Genomic DNA, 12,199 nt, shown 5'->3' on the forward strand with positions numbered 1-12,199 from the left:
CACATCGCTGACAATCTCGAGTTCAGAGAACACACATCGCTGACAATCTCGAGTTCAGAGAACACACAGCGCTGACACTCCCGAGTTCAGAGAACACACAGCGCTGACACTCCCAAGTTCAGAGAACACACATCGCTGACAATCCCGAGTTCAGAGAACACACAGCGCTGACACGCCCGAGTTCAGACAACACACAGCGCTGACTCTCCCGAGTTCAGAGAACGCACAGCGCTGACACTCCCGAGTTCAGAGAACACATAGCGCTGACACTCCCGAGTTCAGAGAACGCACAGCGCTGACACTCCCGAGTTCAGAGAACACACAGCGCTGACACTCCCGAGTTCAGAGAACACACAGCGCTGACACTCCCGAGTTCAGAGAACACACAGCGCTGATAATCCCGAGATCAGAGAACACACAGCACTGACAATCCCGAGTTCAGAGATGACACACAGCACTAATCATCCCGAGTTCAGAGAACACACAGAGCTGACACTCCCGAGTTCAGAGAACGCACAGCGCTGACATTCCCGAGTTCAGAGAAAACACAGCGCTGACACGACCGAGTTCAGAGAACGCACAGCGCTGACATACCCGAATTCAGAGAACGGACAGCGCTGACAATCCCGGCTTCAGAGAACGCACAGCGGCGAAACTCCCGAGTTCAGTGAACGCACAGCGCTGACACTCCCGAGTTCAGCGAACGCACAGCGCTGACACTCCCGAGTTCAGAGAACACACAGCGCTGACACACCCGAGTTCAGAGAACACACAGCGCTGACACTCCCAAGTTCAGAGAACACACAGCGCTGACATGCCCGAGTTCAGAGAACGCACAGCGCTGACACTCCTGAGTTCAGAGAACACACATCGCTGACATGCCCGAGTTCAGAGAACGCACAGCGCTGACAGGCCCGAGTTCAGAGAACGCACAGCGCTGACACTCCCGAGTTCAGAGAACGCACAGCGCTGACACTACTGAGTTCAGAGAACACACAGCGTGACATTCCCGAGTTCACAGAACACACAGCGCTGACAATCCCGAGTTCAGAGAACGCACAGCGCTGACACTACCGAGTTCAGAGAACACACAGCGCTGGCACTCCCGAGTTCAGAGAACACACAGCACTGACACTCCCGAGTTCAGAGAACACACAGCGCTGACACTCCTGAGTTCAGAGAACACACAGCGCTGACACTCCCGAGTTCAGAGAACACACAGAGCTGACACTCCCGAGTTCAGAGAACGCACAGCGCTGACACTACTGAGTTCAGAGAACACACAGCGCTGATACTACTGAGTTCAGAGAACACACAGCGTGACATTCCCGAGTTCACAGAACACACAGCGCTGACACTCCCGAGTTCAGAGAACGCACAGCGCTGACACTCCCGAGTTCAGAGAACGCACAGCGCTGACACTACTGAGTTCAGAGAACACACAGCGCTGACATCCCGAGTTCAGAGAACGCACAGCGCTGACACAACCGAGTTCAGAGAACGCACAGCGCTGACACTCCCGCATTCAGAGGACGCACAGCGCTGACACTCCGGAGTTCAGAGAATGCAGAGTGCTGACACCACTGAGCTCAGAGAACGCACAGCGCTGACACTCCCGAGTTTAGAGAACGCACAGCACTGACAATCCCGAATTCAGAGAACACACAGCGCTGACACGCCCGAGTTCAGAGAACACACTGCGCTGACACTCCCGAGTTCAGAGAACACACAGCGCTGACAGTCCCGAGTTCAGAGAACGCACAGCGCTGACAGTCCCGAGTTCAGAGAACGCACAGCGCTGACAGTCCCGAGTTCTGAGAACGCACAGTGCTGACAGTCCCGAGTTCAGAGAACACACAGCGCTGACACTACCATGTTCAGAGAACACACAGCGCAGACAATCCCGAATTCAGAGAACACACAGCGCTGACACTCCCGAGTTCAGAGAACACACAGCGCTGACACACCCGTGTGCAGAGAACACACAGCGCTGACACTCCCGAGTTCAGAGAACACACAGCGCTGACACCCCCAAGTTCAGAGAACACACAGCGCTGACACTCCCGAGTTCAGAGAACGCACAGCGCTGACACTCCCGCGTTCAGAGGACGCACAGCGCTGACACTCCCGAGTTCAGAGAACGCACAGCGCTGACACTCCCGAGTTCAGAGAACGCACAGCGCTGACACTCCCGAGTTCAGAGAACGCACAGCGCTGACACTCCCGAGTTCAGAGAACACACAGCGCTGACACTACCATGTTCAGAGAACACACAGCGCAGACAATCCCGAATTCAGAGAACACACAGCACTGACACTCCCGAGTTCAGAGAACACACAGCGCTGACACTCCCGAGTTCAGAGAACACACAGCGCTGACACTCCCGAGTTCAGAGAACACACAGCGCTGACACTCCCGAGTTCAGAGAACACACAGCGCTGACACTCCCGAGTTCAGAGAACGCACAGTGCTGACAGTCCCGAGTTCAGAGAACGCACAGCGCTGACAGTCACGAGTTCAGAGAACGCACAGTGCTGACAATCCTGAGTTCAGAGATCGTACAGCACTGACACTACCGAGTTCAGAGAACACACAGCGCTGACACTACCATGTTCAGAGAACACACAGCGCAGACAATCCCGAATTCAGAGAACACACAGCACTGACACTCCCGAGTTCAGAGAACACACAGCGCTGACACTCCCGAGTTCAGAGAACACACAGAGCTGACACTCCAGAGTTCAGAGAACACACAGCGCTGACACTCCCGAGTTCAGAGAACACACAGCGCTGACACTCCCGAGTTCAGAGAACACACAGCGCTGACACTCCCGAGTTCAGAGAACACACCGCGCTAACAGAACCGAGTTCAGAGAACATACAGTGCTGACACTCCCGAGTGAAGAGAACGCACAGCGCTGACACTCCCGAGTTCAGAGAACGCACAGTGCTGACACTACTGAGTTCAGAGAACACACAGCGCTGATTCTACTGAGTTCAGAGAACACACAGCGTGACATTCCCGAGTTCACAGAACACAAAGCGCTGACACTCCCGAGTTCAGAGAACGCACAGCGCTGACGCCACTGAGTTCAGAGAACACACAGCGCTGACACTCCCGAGTTCAGAGAACGCACAGCGCTGACACTCCCGAGTTCAGAGAACTCACAGCGCTGACACTCCCGAGTTCAGAGAACGCACAGCGCTGACACTCCCGAGTTCAGAGAACACACAGCGCTGACACTCCCGAGTTCAGAGAACACACAGCGCTGACACTCCCGAGTTCAGAGAACGCACAGCGCTGACAGTCCCGAGTTCAGAGAACGCACAGCGCTGACAGTCCCGAGTTCAGAGAACGCACAGTGCTGACAGTCCCGAGTTCAGAGAACACACAGCGCTGACACTACCATGTTCAGAGAACACACAGCGCAGACAATCCCGAATTCAGAGAACACACAGCGCTGACACTCCCGAGTTCAGAGAACACACAGCGCTGACACACCCGTGTTCAGAGAAATAACAGCACTGACACTCCCGAGTTCAGAGAACACACAGCGCTGACACTCCCAAGTTCAGAGAACACACAGCGCTGACACTCCCGAGTTCAGAGAACGCACAGCGCTGACACTCCCGCGTTCAGAGGACGCACAGCGCTGACACTCCCGAGTTCAGAGAACGCACAGCGCTGACACTCCCGAGTTCAGAGAACGCACAGCGCTGACACTCCCGAGTTCAGAGAACGCACAGCGCTGACACTCCCGATATCAGAGAACGCACAGCGCTGACACTCCCGAGTTCAGAGAACGCACAGCGCTGACACTCCCGAGTTCAGAGAACGCACAGCGCTGACACTCCCGAGTTCAGAGAACGCACAGCGCTGACACTCCCGAGTTCAGAGAACGCACAGCGCTGACACTCCAGAGTTCAGAGAACGCACAGCGCTGACACTCCCGAGTTCAGAGAACGCACAGCGCTGACACTCCCGAGTTCAGAGAACGCACATCGCTGACACTACTGAGTTCAGAGAACACACAGCGCTGACACTCCCGAGTTCAGAGAACGCACAGTGCTGACAGTCCTGAGTTCAGAGAACGCACAGCGCTGACAGTCACGAGTTCAGAGAACGCACAGTGCTGACAATCCTGAGTTCAGAGATCGTACAGCACTGACACTACCGAGTTCAGAGAACACACAGCGCTGACACTACCATGTTCAGAGAACACACAGCGCAGACAATCCCGAATTCAGAGAACACACAGCACTGACACTCCCGAGTTCAGAGAACACACAGCGCTGACACACCCGAGTTCAGAGAACACACAGCGCTGACACTCCCGAGTTCAGAGAACACACAGCGCTGACACACCCGACTTCAGAGAACACACAGCGCTGACACTCCCGAGTTCAGAGAACACACAGCGCTGACACTCCCGAGTTCAGAGAACACACATCGCTGACAATCCCGAGTTCAGAGAACACACAGCGCTGACAATCCCGAGTTCAGAGAACACACATCGCTGACACTCCCGAGTTCAGAGAACACACATCGCTGACACTCCCGAGTTCAGAGAACACACAGCGCTGACACGCCCGAGTTCAGAGAACACACAGCGCTGACACACCCGAGTTCAGAGAACACACATCGCTGACAATCTCGAGTTCAGAGAACACACATCGCTGACAATCTCGAGTTCAGAGAACACACAGCGCTGACACTCCCGAGTTCAGAGAACACACAGCGCTGACACTCCCAAGTTCAGAGAACACACATCGCTGACAATCCCGAGTTCAGAGAACACACAGCGCTGACACGCCCGAGTTCAGACAACACACAGCGCTGACTCTCCCGAGTTCAGAGAACGCACAGCGCTGACACTCCCGAGTTCAGAGAACACACAGCGCTGACACTCCCGAGTTCAGAGAACGCACAGCGCTGACACTCCCGAGTTCAGAGAACACACAGCGCTGACACTCCCGAGTTCAGAGAACACACAGCGCTGACACTCCCGAGTTCAGAGAACACACAGCGCTGATAATCCCGAGATCAGAGAACACACAGCACTGACAATCCCGAGTTCAGAGATGACACACAGCACTAATCATCCCGAGTTCAGAGAACACACAGAGCTGACACTCCCGAGTTCAGAGAACGCACAGCGCTGACATTCCCGAGTTCAGAGAAAACACAGCGCTGACACGACCGAGTTCAGAGAACGCACAGCGCTGACATACCCGAATTCAGAGAACGGACAGCGCTGACAATCCCGGCTTCAGAGAACGCACAGCGGCGAAACTCCCGAGTTCAGTGAACGCACAGCGCTGACACTCCCGAGTTCAGCGAACGCACAGCGCTGACACTCCCGAGTTCAGAGAACACACAGCGCTGACACACCCGAGTTCAGAGAACACACAGCGCTGACACTCCCAAGTTCAGAGAACACACAGCGCTGACATGCCCGAGTTCAGAGAACGCACAGCGCTGACACTCCTGAGTTCAGAGAACACACAGCGCTGACATGCCCGAGTTCAGAGAACGCACAGCGCTGACACGCCCGAGTTCAGAGAACGCACAGCGCTGACACTCACGAGTTCAGAGAACACACAGCGCTGACACTCCCGAGTTCAGAGAACGCACAGCGCTGACACTCCCGAGTTCAGAGAACGCACAGCGCTGACACTCCCGAGTTCAGAGAACGCACAGCGCTGACACTCCCGAGTTCAGAGAACGCACAGCGCTGACACTCCCGAGTTCAGAGAACGCACAGCGCTGACACTCCCGAGTTCAGAGAACGCACAGCGCTGACACTCCCGAGTTCAGAGAACACACAGCGCTGACACTCCCGAGTTCAGAGAACACACAGCGCTGATAATCCCGAGATCAGAGAACACACAGAGCTGACACTCCCGAGTTCAGAGAACACACAGCGCTGATAATCCCGAGATCAGAGAATACACAGCACTGACAATCCTGAGTTCAGGGATGACACACAGCAATGACAATCCCGAGTTCAGAGAACGCACAGCGCTGACATTTCCGAGTTCAGAGAAAACACAGTGCTGACAGTCCCGAGTTCAGAGAAAACACAGCGCTGACATTCCCGAATTCAGAGAACGCACAGCGCTGACAATCCCGTCTTCAGAGAACGCACAGCGCCGAAACTCCCGAGTTCAGAGAACGCACAGAGCTGACACTCCCAAGTTCAGAGAACACACATCGCTGACACGCCCGAGTTCAGAGAACACACAGCGCTGACACGCCCGAGTTCAGAGAACACACAGCGCTGACACTCCCGAGTTCAGAGAACGCACAGCGCTGACACTCCCGAGTTCAGAGAACGCACAGCGCTGACACTCCCAAGTTCAGAGAACGCACAGCGCTGACACTCCCGAGTTCAGACAACACACAGCGCTGACAGTCCCGAGTTCAGAGAACGCACAGCGATGAAAGTCCCGAGTTCAGAGAACGCACAGTGCTGACAGACCCGAGTTCAGAGAACGCACAGCGCTGACAGTCCCGAGTTCAGAGAACGCACAGTGCTGACAATCCTGAGTTCAGAGATCGCACAGCACTGACACTACCGAGTTCAGAGAACACACAGCGCAGACAATCCCGAATTCAGAGAACACACAGCGCTGACACTCCCGAGTTCAGAGAACACACAGAGCTGACACACCCGAGTTCAGAGAACACACAGCGCTGACACTCCCGAGTTCAGAGAATGCACAGCGCTGACACTACTGAGTTCAGAGAACACACAGCGTGACATTCCCGAGTTCACAGAACACACAGCGCTGACACTCCCGAGTTCAGAGAACACACAGCCCTGACACTACCGACTTCAGAGAACACACAGCGCTGGCACACCCGAGTTCAGAGAACACACAGCACTGACACTCCCGAGTTCAGAGAACACACAGCGCTGACACTCCTGAGTTCAGAGAACACACAGCGCTGACACTCCCGAGTTCAGAGAACACACAGAGCTGACACTCCCGAGTTCAGAGAACGCACAGCGCTGACACTACTGAGTTCAGAGAACACACAGCGCTGATACTACTGAGTTCAGAGAACACACAGCGTGACATTCCCGAGTTCACAGAACACACAGCGCTGACACTCCCGAGTTCAGAGAACGCACAGCGCTGACACTCCCGAGTTCAGAGAACGCACAGCGCTGACACTACTGAGTTCAGACAACACACAGCGCTGACATCCCGAGTTCAGAGAACGCACAGCGCTGACACAACCGAGTTCAGAGAACGCACAGCGCTGACACTCCCGCATTCAGAGGACGCACAGCGCTGACACTCCGGAGTTCAGAGAATGCAGAGTGCTGACAACACTGAGCTCAGAGAACGCACAGTGCTGACACTCCCGAGTTTAGAGAACGCACAGCACTGACAATCCCGAATTCAGAGAACACACAGCGCTGACACTCCCGAGTTCAGAGAACACACTGCGCTGACACTCCCGAGTTCAGAGAACACACAGCGCTGACAGTCCCGAGTTGAGAGAACGCACAGCGCTGACAGTCCCGAGTTCAGAGAACGCACAGCGCTGACAGTCCCGAGTTCAGAGAACGCACAGTGCTGACAGTCCCGAGTTCAGAGAACACACAGCGCTGACACTACCATGTTCAGAGAACACACAGCGCAGACAATCCCGAATTCAGAGAACACACAGCGCTGACACTCCCGAGTTCAGAGAACACACAGCGCTGACACACCCGTGTTCAGAGAACACACAGCGCTGACACTCCCGAGTTCAGAGAACACACAGCGCTGACACCCCCAAGTTCAGAGAACACACAGCGCTGACACTCCCGAGTTCAGAGAACGCACAGAGCTGACACTCCCGCGTTCAGAGGACGCACAGCGCTGACACTCCCGAGTTCAGAGAACGCACAGCGCTGACACACCCGAGTTCAGAGAACGCACAGCGCTGACACTCCCGAGTTCAGAGAACGCACAGCGCTGACACTCCCGAGTTCAGAGAACACACAGCGCAGACAATCCCGAATTCAGAGAACACACAGCACTGACACTCCCGAGTTCAGAGAACACACAGCGCTGACACTCCCGAGTTCAGATAACACACAGCGCTGACACTCCCGAGTTCAGAGAACACACAGCGCTGACACTCCCGAGTTCAGAGAACACACAGCGCTGACACTCCCGAGTTCAGAGAAGGCACAGCGCTGACAGTCCCGAGTTCAGAGAACGCACAGTGCTGACAGTCCCGAGTTCAGAGAACGCACAGCGCTGACAGTCACGAGTTCAGAGAACGCACAGTGCTGACAATCCTGAGTTCAGAGATCGTACAGCACTGACACTACCGAGTTCAGAGAACACACAGCGCTGACACTACCATGTTCAGAGAACACACAGCGCAGACAATCCCGAATTCAGAGAACACACAGCACTGACACTCCCGAGTTCAGAGAACACACAGCGATGACACACCCGAGTTCAGAGAACACACAGCGCTGACACTCCCGAGTTCAGAGAACGCACAGCGCTGACACAACCGAGTTCAGAGAACGCACAGCGCTGACACTCCCGCATTCAGAGGACGCACAGCGCTGACACTCCGGAGTTCAGAGAATGCAGAGTGCTGACACCACTGAGCTCAGAGAACGCACAGCGCTGACACTCCCGAGTTTAGAGAACGCACAGCACTGACAATCCCGAATTCAGAGAACACACAGCGCTGACACTCCCGAGTTCAGAGAACACACAGCGCTGACACTCCCGAGTTCAGAGAACGCACAGTGCTGACAGTCCTGAGTTCAGAGAACGCACAGCGCTGACAGTCACGAGTTCAGAGAACGCACAGTGCTGACAATCCTGAGTTCAGAGATCGTACAGCACTGACACTACCGAGTTCAGAGAACACACAGCGCTGACACTACCATGTTCAGAGAACACACAGCGCAGACAATCCCGAATTCAGAGAACACACAGCACTGACACTCCCGAGTTCAGAGAACACACAGCGCTGACACTCCCGAGTTCAGAGAACACACAGCGCTGACACACCCGACTTCAGAGAACACACAGCGCTGATACTCCCGAGTTCAGAGAACACACTGCGCTGACACTCCCGAGTTCAGAGAACACACAGCACTGACACTCCCGAGTTGAGAGAACGCACAGCGCTGACAGTCCCGAGTTCAGAGAACGCACAGCGCTGACAGTCCCGAGTTCAGAGAACGCACAGTGCTGACAGTCCCGAGTTCAGAGAACACACAGCGCTGACACTACCATGTTCAGAGAACACACAGCGCAGACAATCCCGAATTCAGAGAACACACAGCGCTGACACTCCCGAGTTCAGAGAACACACAGCGCTGACACACCCGTGTTCAGAGAACACACAGCGCTGACACTCCCGAGTTCAGAGAACACACAGCGCTGACACCCCCAAGTTCAGAGAACACACAGCGCTGACACTCCCGAGTTCAGAGAACGCACAGAGCTGACACTCCCGCGTTCAGAGGACGCACAGCGCTGACACTCCCGAGTTCAGAGAACGCACAGCGCTGACACTCCCGAGTTCAGAGAACGCACAGCGCTGACAATCCCGAATTCAGAGAACACACAGCGCTGACACTCCCGAGTTCAGAGAACACACTGCGCTGACACTCCCGAGTTCAGAGAACACACAGCGCTGACAGTCCCGAGTTGAGAGAACGCACAGCGCTGACAGTCCCGAGTTCAGAGAACGCACAGCGCTGACAGTCCCGAGTTCAGAGAACGCACAGTGCTGACAGTCCCGAGTTCAGAGAACACACAGCGCTGACACTACCATGTTCAGAGAACACACAGCGCAGACAATCCCGAATTCAGAGAACACACAGCGCTGACACTCCCGAGTTCAGAGAACACACAGCGCTGACACACCCGTGTTCAGAGAACACACAGCGCTGACACTCCCGAGTTTAGAGAACACACAGCGCTGACACCCCCAAGTTCAGAGAACACACAGCGCTGACACTCCCGAGTTCAGAGAACGCACAGAGCTGACACTCCCGCGTTCAGAGGACGCACAGCGCTGACACTCCCGAGTTCAGAGAACGCACAGCGCTGACACTCCCGAGTTCAGAGAACGCACAGCGCTGACACTCCCGAGTTCAGAGAACGCACAGCGCTGACACTCCCGAGTTCAGAGAACACACAGCGCAGACAATCCCGAATTCAGAGAACACACAGCACTGACACTCCCGAGTTCAGAGAACACACAGCGCTGACACTCCCGAGTTCAGAGAACACACAGCGCTGACACTCCCGAGTTCAGAGAACACACAGCGCTGACACTCCCGAGTTCAGAGAACACACAGCGCTGACACTCCCGAGTTCAGAGAAGGCACAGCGCTGACAGTCCCGAGTTCAGAGAACGCACAGTGCTGACAGTCCCGAGTTCAGAGAACGCACAGCGCTGACAGTCACGAGTTCAGAGAACGCACAGTGCTGACAATCCTGAGTTCAGAGATCGTACAGCACTGACACTACCGAGTTCAGAGAACACACAGCGCTGACACTACCATGTTCAGAGAACACACAGCGCAGACAATCCCGAATTCAGAGAACACACAGCACTGACACTCCCGAGTTCAGAGAACACACAGCGATGACACACCCGAGTTCAGAGAACACACAGCGCTGACACTCCCGAGTTCAGAGAACGCACAGCGCTGACACAACCGAGTTCAGAGAACGCACAGCGCTGACACTCCCGCATTCAGAGGACGCACAGCGCTGACACTCCGGAGTTCAGAGAATGCAGAGTGCTGACACCACTGAGCTCAGAGAACGCACAGCGCTGACACTCCCGAGTTTAGAGAACGCACAGCACTGACAATCCCGAATTCAGAGAACACACAGCGCTGACGCTCCCGAGTTCAGAGAACACACTGCGCTGACACTCCCGAGTTCAGAGAACACACAGCGCTGACAGTCCCGAGTTGAGAGAACGCACAGCGCTGACAGTCCCGAGATCAGAGAACGCACAGCGCTGACAGTCCCGAGTTCAGAGAACGCACAGTGCTGACAGTCCCGAGTTCAGAGAACACACAGCGCTGACACGACCATGTTCAGAGAACACACAGCGCAGACAATCCCGAATTCAGAGAACACACAGCGCTGACACTCCCGAGTTCAGAGAACACACAGCGCTGACACACCCGTGTTCAGAGAACACACAGCGCTGACACTCCCGAGTTCAGAGAACACACAGCGCTGACACCCCCAAGTTCAGAGAACACACAGCGCTGACACTCCCGAGTTCAGAGAATGCACAGCGCTGACACTCCCGCGTTCAGAGAACGCACAGCGCTGACACTCCCGAGTTCAGAGAACGCACAGCGCTGACACTCCCGAGTTCAGAGAACGCACAGCGCTGACACTCCCGAGTTCAGAGAACGCACAGCGCTGACACACCCGAGTTCAGAGAACGCACAGCGCTGACACTACCATGTTCAGAGAACACACAGCGCAGACAATCCCGAATTCAGAGAACACACAGCGCTGACACTCCCGAGTTCAGAGAACACACAGCGCTGACACTCCCGAGTTCAGAGAACACACAGCGCTGACACTCCCGAGTTCAGAGAAGGCACAGCGCTGACAGTCCCGAGTTCAGAGAACGCACAGTGCTGACAGTCCCGAGTTCAGAGAACGCACAGCGCTGACAGTCACGAGTTCAGAGAACGCACAGTGCTGACAATCCTGAGTTCAGAGATCGTACAGCACTGACACTACCGAGTTCAGAGAACACACAGCGCTGACACTACCATGTTCAGAGAACACACAGCGCAGACAATCCCGAATTCAGAGAACACACAGCACTGACACTCCCGAGTTCAGAGAACACACAGCGATGACACACCCGAGTTCAGAGAACACACAGCGCTGACACTCCCGAGTTCAGAGAACACACAGCGCTGACACACCCGAGTTCAGAGAACACACAGCGCTGACACTCCCGAGTTCAGAGAACACACAGCACTGACACTCCCGAGTTCAGAGAACACACATCGCTGACAATCCCGAGTTCAGAGAACACACAGCGCTGACAATCCCGAGTTCAGAGAACACACATCGCTGACACTCCCGAGTTCAGAGAACACACATCGCTGACACTCCCGAGTTCAGAGAACACACAGCGCTGACACGCCCGAGTTCAGAGAACACACAGCGC

This window comes from Heptranchias perlo, chromosome 5 (assembly GCF_035084215.1).
Source record: "Heptranchias perlo isolate sHepPer1 chromosome 5, sHepPer1.hap1, whole genome shotgun sequence".
In the NCBI taxonomy this organism is placed as follows: domain Eukaryota; kingdom Metazoa; phylum Chordata; class Chondrichthyes; order Hexanchiformes; family Hexanchidae; genus Heptranchias; species Heptranchias perlo.